Raw genomic sequence first — 18698 nt, forward strand, 5'->3', positions numbered from 1 at the left:
TTTCTTATTATATTTTAAGTGCTTTTGCTCAACTCAATTGACGTGAAAGCACACCTTGTTGGTGGACTTTGTCCTGTGTTTTTTTTTTGCTGATGGACATTTTGCTACCTGCACTACCTAATTGAATAGTGCTGCAGTTGGAGGTGGCAAAATGTCTGTGGTCACAAAAAGGGGCGGTTCAACAGTGGACGGGGCACCCCAGTTAAAAAAAACACACAAAAATGACAATCACTATAAAGCAAACACTGGCATTAAGAGTGCATTGATGTTTGTCCCGGGGTGAAATTTCTACTAATTTTAGTGAGCCTACTGAGCCATTAAAATGCATAAATGCTGGTTAAAGCTAATTATATTTGTAATTTCCCCCCTTCTTGCATATTTAAAAACCAAAACCTAGGAGAGATGTGCAATGCTGTACCCTGATGTGATGTCTATATATTTCAGTCTATTGAGAGGTCTTGCTGGTCAGGGGCCTTCCAATCCTATGGGGTCCAATCAGGATCTATTCAATACAGCAAAGGATAGAAGAGGGTTAAGCATACCCGAGTTAATCTTGGTGTGTTGATCATTCCATTGACCAGCCAGTAGCTAGTAGTTTTGCTACCTCTGATGTATAATGAGATCTGTTCCATAAACGAAATACCAAATGTTGGGGCCCAACTACCATCTGAAAATTTGTGCCTAGGAGCAAGCACTAGCTTTCTGATTTATTTTTCACTCAATATAGGTATGAGATGTTATCTACCCAGGAGCTGTCTAATGAGTGCTCACCTGTCATGACTTATCAATACTATAGAAGACATTTCTGCCTGGTCAGAATTGCCACCAACAATGTAGAATGCATCATGGTAGAAGAGCAATGTGTTTGGCCTGAACACTAAAAGTAGGACCTCAAGTAAAGTGCATGTTGTTGTATCTTGTATTATGAAATATATGCTAATTCCTTGCCCACTTCTAGTTCATTAGCGGTATCTGGCATCTCCACACCCAAGAACAACACCATATAATTGCCATAAAAGAGTATCTACTGAAAAGAACCCAGGATACTCCAGTTCAGTAGTTCAAAAAGTGCGTAAAATTTTTCTGATTGAAGTTCTAAAATGTTTGGGGGTGTCCTCCTGCCAACGGAATTAAAGGAGAACAGAGATAAGGCATACTTTATAATTACCATGATGAGCGCTGACATTTGAACCACTGATTGCCATAGCATCCTCCACAGCCTGGGTTCTCTTAAATGAACACGCCACACACAGAGCTCGGTCTTACATGTCTTTATTCTTCTCCGTTCAAGTGCAAATTCAACATTCTAAAACTGAAATCCAGTCACCACACCCAAAACACTCATGTCACAGTTCTATGGATTCCTTCAGAAATCAAAAGGGTCCCATCATTACTACTCACATGACACTACAACGCCCTCTTGTTAAACAAAAACTACACTTTTTATAGACATATATACATATATTACAGCTCTTTTATGAGTCTCTTTGGAAAAGCCCAGATCGGATCCCTTGAAGCTGGGAAGAGAGTCGAGTAGCATCCACGACTGATACAGGTGACGTAAGGACAGAAGCAGTGGGAGGTTGCTCTGCAGTCTCACTTGATCCAGTTTCGGCAAGGACATAAGGAACTGGTGAAGGTCGCAGTGGTCTGAAGTGCGAAGAGTCTTATGTAATGGACTACCCAGGATACTGAACAGTCACCATGTGTCCCTTACTATTTATGACTTTAAACGGTCCTGTAACAAAGGGAGCATCAGATTTATGCTTTTCTTTTGTTGCACTACTTTCTCATTTGTCAAACCAACACTTGATCTCCTTCATGAAAATAATTATGCTCTTGGCACCTCTACGTTTGTCAGCATACACTTTCATCATTTGTTTACGACTCAAGTCTTTTTGATGAAGCTCACCGTCAGTGGTAGATCTTCTGTTGGTCCACTGTGGTAACTTGATTGTCATGGCTTTCCCAAACATCAGTCTGGCAGGACTGTCACCTGTCATTGAACGAGGAGTTGATCTGTATGTTCAAAGAGTAGCACGGAGAGCTGACTTCAAACTAAGATTCACTAATTTTGCACGTTGTACAGTCTTTTTCAAGGTGCTCACAGAGTGCTTGTGACCAAAAAGGTGTGATTTTCAGATTTCTCACATTGAGGTGCATAAGAAAGTCTCTGAATTCTTGACTGTTGAAAGGTGGACCATTGTTAGTTTTATCAAAATTAAGGGAACACCTCATAATGCAAAGATTTCATCTAATCTTTCAATGTCTTTCTCTTGAGTAATTGATGAACGATCATTGATGAGTGGAAAATGATAATACTCATCAATAATCACCATCAGGTGATGTCCATTGTCAAGAAGACCAAAGAAGTTCACAGCAACTCTCTCTGATACATGTTTGGGCAAATTTGACATATTCAAGGGATGAGGAATGACTTTGGGAGATAAGCAATTACACAAATAATAAGGTTTCAATTCTTCCTCAACTCTCTCATCAAGATGAAGGAACCAAACTCTGCCTCCAAGAGCTCGTTCGGTAGCAACAATTCCATGCTGTCCTTCGTGGGCCATTTAAGTCACTTGTTGTGGTAGACTCTCTGATATGTTGCTGCAGACTCTCTGGTATGACAGTTCTTGAACCTCTTAAAACAATGTCTTCTTGGGTAACTGATAGTTCATCTTTTACATTCTTGAACTTCTGATATTCATTGTCATGTATGAGAGATCAAGTGTGCTGTCTCTAGAATTGATGTGTAATGATATCATTCTGTATCAGCAATTGTCATAAGTAGTCAGCAGGGTGTTGAGCCTTCCCTGGTCAAAGCTCAATAGTGTTGTCATAGCAAACCCCAATGTTCAATTACGGGAGGCTTCTTGGCTTTTAAAGGTAGTTAGCAATGCTTGATGATCAGTTACAAGATTTTGCCATGCAAGAATTCATGGAAATGTTCACATGCCCAGACTACTGCTAAACTCTATTTTTCAGGTTGTGAGTAGGCACGTTCAGTTTGTGACAGACTTCTGCCTCCATAGGCCACAATATGTTTTCGGGCATTTGGGTGTCCATTGTGTTGGGCAAGGATCGCACTCAACTCGACTGCATATGCGTCAACAACAACCTCTGTTTGCAATTTTGAATCAATTGCATGCTTGATTTTCTTAAAGCTTTGAGCACATTCATATGACCAGTAAAATGGAACATTCTTTTTTGTTAATTTTCTTAAGAAAGCACTTACAGTGGCAAAGTCACATTTGTATCTAGAACAGTAATTGGCCATACTAAGAAATGACTGTAACATTGTAGCATCTTGTGGTAGATTAGTAGCTGATAAGGCTTGTACTTTAGCTGAATCTGGTGTCATACCCTCATCGGAAAAGATAAAGCCAAAGAATTTAGGTTTTGTTTTTTGGAATTCACACTTCTCTGCAACGTTAAACCTGCATCACCAAGTAGTCGACAAACTTGTGTAAGAACGTTATCATGTCCCTTTTGTGTGGCCCCTAAAAAACAATATGTCATCTCACTGTAACTGAAAGCCTTCATGACAGGTTGTGTTATATGTCGAACTACATATTGAAACAGTTCTGCAACTGATGATACACCGAAACGTAATCTTTTATATCTGAACAAACCAATTTGAGTAGGAAAGGTAGTAACGTACCTGCAATTTTCTTCCAGTTCCAACTGAGGATATCCTTTATTCAGATCAAGGCGAGAGAAGACTTTGCACCATTTAACTGTGATTATGTCGGCAATGTATGGACCGGGATGTCATTCTCTTTCAATTGCCTTGTTAACTTGACACATGTCAACCCAAATGCGTACAGCTCCTTCACTGTCCTTTTTAGGAACTACCACTACGGGCGAAACCTACTGGGTTGGATCAGTAGATAGCTCAATTATATCATGCTTCAGTAAGTTCTCAAGCTCTTTCTCAACAGCTTCTTGTAAATGAAATGCAATTTGTCTATGTCTTTAAGCAAGAGGACAAATGTGTACATTGATATGAAGTTGCACTTTCATGACTTTCAGTTTTCCAAATCCATGAAACAACAAAGGGTACTGACTTGCTATTTCATGATGAACATTCACCGATATCAGTCTCATTTCAGTAGCTGTATTGAAATTGAGTAAACAGGCATTTAATGCATTACCCTGAAGGACATGAATTGGTGCTTGTACCTTTGTCTTTTTATGTTTCAAAGGTGTCACAGAATGCAGTGCAGCATCCACCGTTGTTGCTCTGTGTGACAGGGTGAGAGCAGGAGAGCACCATATCTACAGAGATATGGCACTTCCCTCCCCTTTCCCTAGCATTAGCGCATACATTTTGCTGCCCAGTACCACACACACACCTTTGCGCCATAGTGCAGAAGTGTGTGCGTGAGTACAGCATTGGTTTTGTACCGGGACCCCTTCCAGTACACAATACTATGCATAATCGCCCAAAAGCTTTTGCATTGGGTTTGCATTACAAAAGAAACACAAACCCTTGCAAAACAATTGCAAATCTTGGCCTGTCTTTTCAGCTACTCTCTGTTTTTCAAGATCAAATCACCTATATCTTCATACCATAATTAATGCCTCTAACTTCTCAGTTCACAGACCTTAATTTACCAACCTAAGAAACTTTTGTCTTTTTCCTATTCTTTAAGGTTCTTATTTATGTCTGTGTAAGAAGAAACATGTTTGATAAGGTGTAGCCTAGGTTTCCTTTGAGTTTCTTTCACATGGGAGTACCTCACATAGCAATGAGAGTGATCTCCAGATTTTTTATATGTGCATTGCCAACTTTATTTGTGCGGCATGCTCAAATAATACCACCATAATCATTGTGTTGGGAACCATCCAGTGCTTGATTTGTGCTTGTTGTTTCCGGTGCTGAGCACCGGCACTTATTTTTTAGGGCCGGCGCTTATTCTTCAGTCTCAAGCCATTTGCTGCGAGCAAAAGACACATATGGGAAAGACAGAGAAAGGGAAAAACAAAAAATCACAAAGGGAGAACGTAGAAAGCTGCAAGAGTGAGCTGAAGGGGCAGGGAGTGGCTTTAAATGGATTGAAAAGGCCTGAGATGGCTTGAGGATTACACCGCCTTATTATTCCGTGTTCCCACATTTAAGTGCAGCAGCCGCATGTTTAAGAGGAGGGTTTTGGGCTCCGGCACGTTTTCATTTACAAATTAAGCACTGGAACCATCAACATATGTGCAGAGTTTAAAATTGTAGGAACATTTTCTATGAACTACTGACTTACATGTGTAATAAAATTGTAGCAGAAAAGCAGTGATTTATCCATGTGTCAAAATAAACTTGGTGGTTAATTCTTAACTTTGGCCGATTAACATAGAATCAGTTAACAGGAATGTTATGACATTAAAAATAAATGAATCCTGTATCTATTGGCTTACATTTTACTGAATGAAGTGTATTTCTTCATTTTTAACATCACCATAATCCTTGTAAAAGAAAAGTATGTACATTGACCCTGTCTCACATCTGGCGCTGACTGTATTTGCTATTGTTTCTTTAGGTATTCTATACTTTAACATTAGGACAACACTAAATACACATCCAAAATTACATGTGGCGGGAAAGAATCATAAGTATAAAAGCAAAACCCACTAGTTAAGTCGAATCCTCAGATACTTTTCCATAATGTGACACAATTGGATCAGGACTGATCGGAGAACAATGCCCAAGAATGAACAAAAGGCCCATGCCTGTATCCATACACTGCTCAGAGGAATTAATCATTTAATTGGGTGAATTCTGATCAATGTCACTTAAATTGTTTTCCACACCTGTGGCCCTTCTCTATTCTTTCTCTGCATGTGATTCTCTGGCTAGTCTGTTTGCTCTAGCTCTGCTGTGTAGGACTAATGACATGGGGGTGGAGACAGGATAAGGAAAGAAAGGTAATGAAGGAAGAAATGAGAATAGCATAATGATGGAGGTGAAGTAAGGAGAGAAGAGAGGTTGAGGCAGACGAGGAGGGGATGAATGTAATGTAAAGAGAAATAAGTGACGACGCCAGAAAGATACAGAGTGATAGAAAGAGAAATAGGTAGGGAGATATCCAAAGGGAGATATAGAGAGGTATAGAGACCTAGAGATACAGAGTAGAAAAAGTAGAGAAAGGAGTAAGGTATAAAAATGGGCGAGGTAGAGTAAGAGGTAAGGCGGGGATGAGAAAGAGTGAGAGAGGGGTAGTGTTAGCACATCTGACCTTAATAAGTAAACTTACAAGGGGACACAAATAGGTCAATTAACCTTTTGACTCGCAATTAAGATGTTCTTACCATAGCTCCAGTACATAATCAATACACAATGTTCAATACTCATCAACAATCAATACCCTGAATAATCATGGGAGTCAGTATTTGTCATGCACCATGATCAGTCAGTCATGAATAACCAAACATTTTAGTGAAAGTTAGAATATTTATTTCCCTATATTAACAATGTTAAGGTCATGTAGATTAATCTCAACATCAAATGAAACTCATACAGAAACGATACTGGCTGCCCAAAGCGGCGGAAGAAACGTAATCTAATCAAAGCCCGAATTACAACCCTGTTAGAAACGGGGTCTTTGGTTGGCAGTCATGTTACCCCCGGTCCAAGCAAGGACCCTCACTCTAGTCAAAGTAAAGGAAAATCACCCTCAGCTAACCCCCTCCCAACCCCTTGGTAGCTTGGCACGAGCAGGCCGCTTAGCTTCAGAGTCTAGGTGTAAAGTATTTGAACCAGCACACAGAGTAAATCAGCGAATACGCTACAAAATGACAACACAGGTTTAGAAAAATATGAAATATTTATCTAAACAAAACAAGACCAAAATGACAAAACTCCAACATACACAAGTCAGGTTATTAATTTTAAAAGCAAAATAGTCTTAAGTTCTTCAGAAAACAGTATAAACACTGTCAGCGTTGAAAAGTACATGGGTAGCATCAAAATAACACGCACGGGTGAGTGTGCGTCGGAAAAGGCTAGCGTTGCGTCGATTTCTCACCCCAAGCAAGACCATGTGTCGTTCTCCTCTGACGATTGGGTTGGCATGCGTCGTTTTTCCTCTCCACAGGAGAGTGATGCGTCGATCCTGGCAAGTACTCGGGTCCGGCCAGACGTTCCGTCATTTTTCTGTGCCCTGCAGGGTTTGTGTTGAAAAAGTGTTGCTGCACGATATCAGCAAAACTGCTCTATGTAGGTTGCGACGTTATAAGCCTCCGTCAGCGGGTGTTGCGTGTCGTTTTTTCAGCTGCTTGCGTCGCTCTTCCAGCCGCAATGCAAGTGGACCATCGATTTCAGCTGCAAAGCCGGCGGTGCATCGTTTCTGAGCCGCATCTCAGAGGGTGCGTCAAAAGTTTCCCTGCACAGCGGTCTGCGCACGGATTTTCAATCTTGTTCTGCCAGCTTCACCTAAGGCCCCAGGAACTGGATAGAGTACCACTTGGCAGGACAGGAGTCTCAGCAGAGAGTCCAGGTGCTGGTAGGAGAAGTCTTTGATGGCCCTGAGACTTCAACAACAGGAGGCAAGCTCAGGACAAGCCCTTGGAGATTTCTTCCCAAGCAGGAATGCACAACAAAGTCCAGTCTTTGTCCCCTTGCACAGGCAGAAGCAGCAACTGCAGGATCGCTCCACAAAGCACTGTCACAGGCAGGGCAGCACTTCTCCTCAGCTCTTCAGCTCATCTTCAGGCAGAGGTTCCTCTTGATGTCCAGAAGCCTGTGGTAAAGTCTGTGGTTTTAGGTGCTCGTCTCATACCCATTTTGGCCTTTGAAGTAGGCTTACTTCAAAGGAAAGTCTCTCTTATTTGTGAAATCCTGTCTTGCCCAGGCCAGGCCCCAGACACACACCAGGGGTTGGAGACTGCATTGTGTGAGGGCAGGCACAGCCCTTTCAGGTGAGAGTGACCACTCCTCCCCTCCCTCCTAGCACAGATGGATCATCAGAATATGCAGGCTACTCCCCAGCTCCCTTTGTGTCACTGTCTAGAGAGAGGTGCAAATAGCCCAACTGTCAAACTGACCCAGACAGGGAACCCACAAACAGGCAAAGTCACAATATGGTTTTAAGCAAGAAAATGCCCACTTTCTAAAAGTGGCATTTTTCAAACACACAATCTCAAAACCAACTTTACTAAAAGATGTATTTTTTAATTGTGAGCTCAGAGACCCCAAACTCCATAACACTATCTGCTTCCAAAGGGTAAATTATACTTAAAATATATTTCAAGGCAACCCCATGTTAACCTATAGGGGAAATATGCAACAGTGAAAAACTAATTTAGGAGTATTTCACTAGTTGACATGCAAAATACACCAGCACATGTCCTACCTTTTAAATACACTGTACCCTGCCCATGGGGCCACCTTGGGCCTACTTGGGGTGACTTACATATAGTAAAAGGGACAGTTTGGGGCCTGGCAAGTCGGTGCACTTGCCAGATTGAACTGGCAGTAAAAACTACTCACACAGACACTGCAGTATCAGGTCTGAGACATGTTTACAGGGCTACTCATGTGGGTGGCACAATCAGTGCTGCAGGCCCGCTAGTAGCAATTGATTTACATGCCCGGGGCACACACTGTACTAGGGACTTACTAGTAAATCAAATATGCCATTCATGGATAAACCAATCACCTATACTATTTAGACAGAGTGAACTTACACTTAGCACTGGTCAGCAGTGGTAAAGTGCCCAGAGTCCTAAAGCCAGCAAAATCAAAATTCAGCACAAGATAAAAAAAACAGGAGGTCAGAGGCCAAAAACACTGGGGAAACCACGGCAAGAGCTGACAACGTAATTTATGCATTGTGCTGAAATGTTGTGGTTTAACCTTTTGCATTGCAGAGTTCAATCCTGAAAAAGTATTTTTAATATGCTTACAAATACTGTTCCTTTGCAATGTATTGCTGCAGGTTTTCAGAGTGTGTTAGGGTGTGGCCCCTTTCCAGGGCCTTCCAGAGACTTTCCCTGCAACATGCCTGGGCGTGGTTCTGGGCTGGGCCAAGACTCTATAAAAGAGAGCCAGCCCAACTCCCAGTGCTCACTATTCAGAGGTCCCGGTGCAGAGCAGCAGCTTCTTCCTGAGCTCCTGTCCCGGATGCCTATTTGGATCTTCCAGTCTTCTGCCCTTCATCCTTCATTGGTGATCATTGTTCCAGGCGGTAAGACGGTGGTTGGACTGTTCCGACACCGTTATTGAGAATTTTCATATTCTTGGTTTAATTCTTAAATGAGTAACAGATTACTTGCACACTACCATTTCTTGACATTTATATGGTAGTTTACAAATAGGCAAGACGCGCGATTTGTTTCATAAAGGTTTGACTTTGTTATTCATTGCGTGCTACCATTTCTTGACATTGACATGGTGGCTTAAGATTCGGCAAGACGCGCAATTCGTTTTATGGTGTTTAAACATTGTTGTCCATTGCGCGCTACTATTTCTTGACATTTACATGATGTTTTACGAATTGGCAAGACGCGCAAGTCGTTTCATTGTACTTTGATCTTGTTATTTATTGTGAGCTGTTATTTCTTGACATTTACATCGTGTTTTACGAATCAGCAAGACGCGCAATTCGATTAATGATGATTTGACTTTGATATTCATTGCGTGCTACCATTTCTTGGTATTTTACATGGTGACACTCGAATCGGCAAGACGCACAATTCTCTCCTCGAGTTTATTTCATGTTGTTTATTGTATGCCACTATTCTAAGATATTTATTATGTAATATTCGAGTTGACAAGTTATGTGATTTGTTTCCTGAATCCATATTGTGTTATTCATGGTGCACAATCCTTTTATGTTGTTTAATATATATATTTGCAATATGTGCAATTTGTGTTGAAACATTTTAAGAGTACACAGAATGCCAGAGTTTCTAGATGCAATATTGTATGGTCCTAGTATACATTCTCAAAACAGGATTTATATGACTGGTTTAAAATTTAGTCAGAATGTTTTTTCTGATTCTCATGTAAAGGAAAGTATTTGAATAAGAAAGTTTTCATTTAATTCATCTTGATTCCCTTACAGGTATCCAGCCATCTTGAAACTTAGTCATTTTAAACTTAACTCTTAGATTGTTCATGTTTTCAGAGTGACTAGGCTTAGAATCATAGTCTAGTATTGATTTCAGGAGATATAATTTTCATATCGTGTGTTCTAACCTTTTTCTTACTACAGGTCTCCTTCCCAGCTGTTCCCTTCCTAATCTCCTCTTCCCCTCTTGAACTCTCTCAGTCTCTGTTATTTATCTATCAGAGTCTTGGAGCTGTTCAGTGGTGGACGTGTTGGGAACGTACACAGACCCCGAGGATCTGGTGACTCTGACAGAATAGTGAGCCCACAAATTATTATCCTCCTGGCTTGTGTATGTTCTCAGTATGGCCACGCTAGACGAGTTAGTCAAGGCTATCACCCAGCTCCAAGCAGAGGTGGTATCATCCAAAGAATTGACAACTAGCTTAGCAGAGAGAGTGAGTCAGTTGCAAGATAAGGTAGAGAAGAAGGAACAAAGTCCCACAGGTGTGTCTTGGCCAGGAACTTCTTCTCAGGCTTCTGGAAGTAATCCGATTTCCCTAAATGTTCCTTCTGCAATTCCTTTAGCTCCCCCAGAACGTTTCTCAGGTGACCCTTTGAAAGCACAATCTTTCCTGGTTCAAGTGGAACTACACTTCACCTGCAGACAAAATACTTTCCCCGATGCCCAGTCCAAAGTAGCTTTCTTGTTATCATATCTGTCTGGGGATGCAGCTACTTGGGCAATTCCTCTTGTGCGTAAAAATAGTCCCTTGTTGTACAACTGGAGAAATTTTGTTCGTGAATTTGAGAGAGTTTTTGATCGTAGAACTGTAACACAGTCAGCAGATCGTGAATTATTAGATTTACGCCAAGGGAATCAAGACCTAGTGTCGTATTTAGCCAACTTTAACCAGCTGGTTGCCGAGACATCCTGGCCTGAAGAAAAACAAGCAGTCTTGTTTTACAAGGGACTCAAAGAGGAACTAAAAGATATCTTAGCGCAAATCGACCCACAACCTACAGACTGTCAAGAATTAATAAATCTTGTCTTGAGACTTGATCATCGTTTAGCAGAACGTAAAGGAACGCGCAAAAAGATTGAAAAATATTCATGGCGCGTTCATGATAACAGAGACTCAAGAACTCCGAAAGAAAGAACGCCGGAACCTATGGAAATTGGAACCATCAGAAGACCTTTGACCAAAGATGAAAAGGACCTACAGAGAAAAAATGGACAATGTCTTTATTGTGGGCGAAAAGGTCATTTTGCCAAAGATTGGCCAATCAAACCAAAGAACAAGCAAGGTCCAGTTCAGACGGTCGCAGCCAATGCACCAGTCGAATTGGAAAACTAAAACACCCAAGATGCAGAGAAGGGCTTCTCTTGGGTGTCACCGTAGACCCTTCACAATCTAGACATCTTAAACTGGAAATAAGAGTTCAGGTCAAGAAAAAGATCTATTTAAAAAAAGCTCTAGTCAATTCTGGGGCTACTGGGAACTTTGTTGCTGTCCAATTGGTTCGTGAATGGGGGATCCAATGTATTGAAAAGAAGGCCCCAGAAATCATCCAGGCAGTCGATGGAAAACTCTTGACTGGAGGTCCGGTAACTCTTCAGACTATCCCCTTGTCGATGATTTGTGAAGATAAGAATCAAAGAAAGAAACATGAAGAGAAAATCATCCTTGACGTGATCCATGCTCCCCAATATGGGATTATCCTTGGCTTGCCATGGTTAATTCATCACAATCCGGAGATCAATTCGGCAGAACGAAAAATCGTGTTCTCATCTGCGCTATGTAATGAACAATGTCTCCAAAAGATTCAAGTCCCAAAAGTTTGCAACTCTTACATAGCCACTGCCGCGGAGAAAGAAATTCAGCTGCCCAAACAGTATTCATCTTACAAAGATGTATTTGATGAGAAAGGAGCAGAGACTCTACCTCCTCATAGATCTTATGACTGTCAAATTGATGTAGCCCCAGGTGCGATACTTCCCAACTGTCGTGTATATGCCCTGTCAGAACATGAAAATCAACATTTACGAAAATACCTAGATCAATTTTTGGAGAATGGCTTCATTTGCCCCTCTAAGTCTCCTGCAGCTTCGCCTTTGTTTTTTGTTCCAAAAGCTAATGGAGAACTTCGAACTTGCATCGACTATAGCGGTTTGAACAAAGTCACCATCAAGAATAAATATCCTTTACCCCTAATTCCGGTCTTATTGGAACAAGTAAAGAGAGCAAAAATCTACACGAAGCTTGACCTTCGAGGTGCTTATCATTGGGTCAGAATGAGAGAGGGTGACGAATGGAAAACAGCTTTCAAGACAAGATATGGCCTTTTTGAATACACCGTCATGCCTTTTGGTCTGTGTAATGCTCCAGCAGCATTTCAATTTTTCTTGAATGACGTTCTTAGAGAGGACCTCGACATATTTGCCATAGTCTACATCGATGACATTTTGATCTACTCAGACAATGAAAACGAACATGTCCAACATGTCAAGAAAATTCTTGCAGCCCTTTGAAAACACCATTTATATTGCAAACTGACCAAGTGTGAGTTTCATGTTACCACAGTTGAGTTTTTATGGGTTATTCTTACCCCTCAAGGTATGGTGATGGCAGAAAAGAAAGTAAAAGCGGTATCTGATTGGCCCATCCTTAAGACTGTTCGTGATGTACAATGTTTCCTGGGGTTTGCAAATTTTTACCGGAGGTTCATAAATCATTTCTCCCAGACAGTGGCTCCAATCACTAAGCTACTAAGAAAGAAAGAAAAGTTTGTATGGTCCCCAGAAGCTGATCAAGCCTTCTCGACTTTGAAGGAAGCTTTCTCCACTGCCCCAGTCTGGACTCATCCTGATGCAAATCAACCTTTCATAGTGGAAGCTGATGCTTCAGATGTAGCAATAGGAGCCGTCTTATCACAACGAAATAAAGACACTGGTCAACTTCATCCTGTAGCTTATATGTCTCGGAAGTTGAACGAAGCTGAACAGAACTATGTCATTGCTGAAAAAGAGCTTCTGGTGATTCGTGATGCCTTTAAAGAATGGAGACATCATTTGTTGGGTGCCAAATACACTGTCACTGTATATACTGATCATCGTAATCTTCAATTCATGAGTTCCGCCAGACTTTTGATCCCTTAGCAATTACGCTGGATGCTTTTTTTTGCCGAATTTGATTTTGTAGTAACCTTCCGGCCTGGTAAAGATAATCGCAAGGCTGACGCCTTGTCCCGTCAAGAGTCTACAACGTTGCCTGCATTTCAAGCCTCCAGAGCTATCATTGCTCCTGACAAGGTTCTATGTATCATAAAAACTGAAGGTTTCTTTGAAGAAATTCGCAACTCTTTCACTGTTGAAAAATGGCAAACATGGGCCCAAGCAGATCCCAAAAGGTCAATCAAGCAAGGTTTACCCTTTCATGACGCTCGTTTGTTCATACCCACTACCAAACTTTGCAAGATAGTGTTTCATTGGTTGCATGTTATACCTACGGCAGGTCACCCAGGTACTCCTAAAACTCTTGAACTGATCCAACGCTATTTTTGGTGGCCTACCCTAACAAAAGATATAAAAGCAATGGTAAACAACTGTGAAGTTTGTGCTCGCATTAAAACAAGTCATTCAAAACCAAAAGGGTTGTTACATCCACTTCCAACCCCAAGTCGTCCATGGGAGCACATTTCTTTAGACTTTATTACCGGTCTGCCAGTGGTTCAACAGCATTCAGTAATTCTGGTGGTAGTAGATAGTCTCACGAAATATGGACATTTCATTGCCTGTAAAAAAATTGCCCACTTCTAGTGAATTGGCAACTATTTTACTGAACAGAGTGGTTCGTTATCATGGACTGCCAAAGGTTATCCTCTCCGATCGGGGGTCACAATTTTCCTCCAATTTCTGGAAGACATGGTGTAAAACACTCCAAGTGACATCTACGCTATCTACTAGTCACCATACTCAAACAGATGGTCAAACGGAGAGACTAAATCAGACTTTGAAACAATCTTTACGTGCCTACGCTGAAAAGGTACTTCATTCTTGGACATCTATGCTCTGGTTAGCTGAGTTAGCTTACAATAACTCATTCCACACTTCTATTGGCGTTACACCCTTTTTGGTTTATTTGGCTATCATCCTGACACCTTGCCCATCACAATTCCTCAAGAAAGTTCTCTTACTCCAGCTGTGTCAGAAACCATTCACCATTTGCATCAAACCCAGAAACTGATTCAACAGCATTTAGAGAAAGCCAAACAAAAATATAAAAGGCATTATGACAAGAAACATTGTGAGAGACCGCAATATCAACCAGGTGACAAAGTGTGGCTTTCCACAAAACATATAGACTTCAAGAAGAAGCACATGTTTAACCCCACAAATTCATAGGTTCTTATACTGTCCTTCAGCAAATCAATCCGGTGACCTATAAACTACAATTGCCCAGATCCTTACGGATTCATCCAGTTTTCCACACTTCCCTCTTGAAAAAGGCAGTCCAAAAGGTCCACCCTCATCCAGCTCCTGTTGTAGTACAAGGGGAAGAAGAATACAAAGTCAAGAAAGTGTTGGATTCTAAACTGAGAGAGCGTAATCTATGGCACTTCATCTCATGGAAAGGTTATGGTCCTGAAAGTAACTCATGGGTTTCTGCATCTGATGTTCATGCTCCAGTACTTGTGAGGCGCTTTCATCGTCTTAATCCAAGCAAACCAGGCCCTAGAGCGCGTCTGGGAGAGGGGAGTACTGTCAACACCAGAGCAGTACGCACTCTATTGGCGACAACAATGCAAAAACCCAGCACTCTCAAAACAACGTAATTTATGCATTGTGCTGATATGTGGTGGTTTAACCTTTTGCATTGCAGAGTTCAATCTTGAAAACTTATTTTTAATATGCTTACAAATACTGTTCCTTTGCAATATATTGCTACAGGATTTCAGTGTGTGTTAGGGTGTGGCCCCTTTCCAGGGCCTTCCAGAGTCTTTCCCTGCAACATGCCTGGGCGTGGTTCTGGGCTGGGCCAAGACTCTATAAAAGAGAGTCAGCCCAACTCCCAGTACTCACTATTCAGAGGTCCCGGTGCAGAGCAGCAGCTTCTTCCTGAGCTCCTGTCCCGGCGGCCTATTTGGATCTTCCAGTCTTCTGCCCTTCATCCTTCATTGGTGATCATTGTTCCAGGCGGTAAGACGGTGGTTGTACTGTTCCGACACCGTTATTGAGAATTTTCATATTCTTGGTTTAATTCTTAAATGAGTAACAGATTACTTGCACACTACCATTTCTTGACATTTATATGGTAGTTTACAAATAGGCAAGACGCGCGATTTGTTTCATAAAGGTTTGACTTTGTTATTCATTGCGTGCTACCATTTCTTGACATTGGCATGGTGGCTTAAGAATCGGCAAGACGCGCAATTCGTTTTATGGTGTTTAAACATTGTTGTCCATTGCGCGCTACTATTTCTTGACATTTACATGATGTTTTACGAATTGGCAAGACGCGCAAGTCGTTTCATGAGGATTTAACTTTGTTGTTCATTGCGCGCTACCATTTCTTGACATTTACATGGTGGCTTAAGAATCGGCAAAAGAAGCGCGATTCGTTTCATTGTACTTTGATCTTGTTATTTATTGTGAGCTGTTATTTCTTGACATTTACATCGTGTTTTACGAATCAGCAAGACGCGCGATTCGATTAATGATGATTTGACTTTGATATTCATTGCGTGCTACCATTTCTTGGTATTTTACATGGTGACACTCAAATCGGCAAGACGCACGATTCTCTCCTCTGGTTTATTTCATGTTGTTTATTGTATGCCACTATTCTAAGATATTTATTATGTAATATTCGAGTCGACAAGTTATGTGATTTGTTTCCTGAATCCATATTGTGTTATTCATGGTGCACAATCCTTTTATGGTGTTTAATATATATATATATATATATATATATATATATATATATATATATATATATATATATATATATAAATATAAATTTCAAAAAGTATTCACTGCACTCCACGAGGTATCAATAGTGCAAATTTAATCCAAATAACAACCACCAACGCGTTTCAACTCCCTCTGGAGTCTTGTTCACTGTGAACAAGACTCCTGAGGGAGTTGAAACGCGTTGGTGGTTGTTATTTGGATTAAATTTGCACTATTGATACCTCGTGGAGTGCAGTGAAAACTTTTTTAAATTTACATTTTTACGAGACTGGTCCTCTCCGTCACTGGCACCGACAGTGGAGTGCGCTGCTCAACAATTTTCAGACCATATTTGCTTGAGGATATATATATATATATATATATATATATATATATATATATATATATATATATATATATATATATATATTTGCAATATGCGCAATTTGTGTTGAAACATTTTAAGAGTACACAGAATGCCAGAGTTTCTAGATGCAATATTGTATGGTCCTAGTATACATTCTCAAAACAGGATTTATATGACTGGTTTAAAATGTAGTCAGAATGTTTTTTCTGATTCTCATGTAAAGGAAAGTATTTGAATAAGAAAGTTTTCATTTAATTCATCTTGATTCCCTTACAGGTATCCAGCCATCTTGAAACTTAGTCATTTTAAACTTAACTCTTAGATTGTTCATGTTTTCAGAGTGACTAGGCTTAGAATCATAGTCTAGTATTGATTTCAGGAGATATAATTTTCATATCCTGTGTTCTAACCTTTTTCTTACTACAGGTCTCCTTCCCAGCTGTTCCCTTCCTAATCCCCTCTTCCCCTCTTGAACTCTCTCAGTCTCTGTGATTTATCTATCAAAGTCTTGGAGCTGTTCAGTGGTGGACGTGTTGGGAACATGCACAGACCCCGAGGATATGGTGACTCTGACATGTAGTAAAAGAAAGAATCATTGCACCATTGGTTTTGGCTACATTCTGATCTCTTTTAGTGTGGTGTAAAACAAAAGTTTTTAAAGACTTGGCAAAGTGGATTCCTGCCCAGGGGCCCCACCTTCCATGAGCCCCTTAGTAAAGCAATCTCTTTCTCCTGCTCTCTTTAACTTCTGACTTTTTCCTTTATCTCAATCTCTTTTCAATTCTTTACCTAGGCCTCCCTCTCTCTACTTATTCCTACCTCTACAGATGCTGTAGGAGGGACTCCCACGCTGCCTGTTGCTTTGCTGCTTCTGTCCTGGGAGTGACATGAGTGGACTTTGCTTCCTATATCCTGCTTCCAAAGGTTCTCAAATGGCTTGGACTGAGCTTGTCTCCTGTTAGAATTCTCAGGGACAACAAAGACTTCATCTGCCAGCAGCTACGCTCTCTTATTGAGAGTCCTAAGTCGCCAAATGGTGCCAAATCCTGTTCCTGGGCCCATGGAATGGAGTTCTGGTATAACCTAGAAGATACCAAGAACATCGACTCCAGAGTTATTTTGAAACAGGCTCCGCTGTCTGACTCCACGCTGCTGCCTGCACCGGAACCGTGGTCCTCGCTGAGGGCAACAACTGCGACCGATGCTTTAGGCCAAATGCCACCGTAGTGCCTTCAATGTCCTGCCACAGCATGAGTCCTGAGAGCTGTGGCACTGACGTTCATGACACGAGACTCCAACTCCGCCATAGCACCTGTGGCCCATGGTGTGCTTGCCAAACTATGACGTTGACGCCTCACTCTTGACCTGCTGGATTCATCACCCCACCCAGATCGTACGGAAACAATGCTGAACCGCTGATGCCGCAGCACCTCCCCTGGAACCTTAAGGAACCAACGCCTCCCCTCCCCTGCCAAGCAATAAGGAACCGAAACATCATCTCCCCAGTAGCAGTAAGGAACAAATGTTGCACCGGCTCCAGAGACGCTTCACCGCCCCAGCTCCTTGAAACGTTTTTGTTTCATCATTTTCCAAAGGTAATGTACCTGGGGTCCATGCAACTCTGTGACCAGCCCGCACTCCCTCGCAAGTCGCATCGGATTGTTGGGAATAACTCCGTCAAGGCGTCGTGATAGGCTTAGTTGGAGCTATTGTGTTTCTAAGCACTTTACTGAGACTTAATGTTTAAAAATGTGTATCTTTGCTTGTCTACATTTCATTTTTGTAGGTATGGTCTTGTTTGATTCGGATAAATATTGTCAATTCTTTTCTAAACTGGTATGAAGTACTTTTGTGGTGTTTTCGCTGTGTTACTGTGAGTGCGTTGGAGCCAACATCAACACTGCCTGCTGTGAGAACAATCATCTTTGCCAAAGGCTGTGTCTGCATTACAGAAATAAATTTACATTTGAAAGGTCATTACCCCAAACTGCATCACCGCCTGTGGTGAGGGAACATCACCTAGGGCCCGTGCAATGTGCTGGAAAAGCTGTAGGTCTGCTTAGCACATTCAGTTTTACATGTATGATAAGAGAAGGAAGGAAAGTGCCAGGCCCTGCAGGAAGAGAGACAGTACAGGAGGAGATATCCATCCATGTTCCCAGTGTGAGGAGCACCCAGATCAGACCATCTGATAAGAGGGAGTACACTGGGATTGGCCTGAGTCGTGAAGGGTCATCTTGTCTCCCAGAGTGAGGATCTCGTGGTCAACTGCATAAAGAAACTTTGAGCAAAATAGCAATGTTCCATCTAGCTGCCCTGCAGTGTGCCTGAAGGA

The 18698-nt window shown here is 41.5% G+C and overlaps 1 protein-coding gene across 3 annotated transcripts in view; it reads right to left on the minus strand.

Annotated features, from left to right (window-relative positions):
• The window catches only part of LOC138266092 (uncharacterized), an 896417-nt gene that overhangs the window by 454180 nt on the left and 423539 nt on the right, over positions 1–18698 (minus strand). The gene's annotated exons all lie outside the window — the stretch shown is intronic.

This window comes from Pleurodeles waltl, chromosome 11 (genome assembly GCF_031143425.1).
Source record: "Pleurodeles waltl isolate 20211129_DDA chromosome 11, aPleWal1.hap1.20221129, whole genome shotgun sequence".
In the NCBI taxonomy this organism is placed as follows: Eukaryota; Metazoa; Chordata; class Amphibia; order Caudata; family Salamandridae; genus Pleurodeles; species Pleurodeles waltl.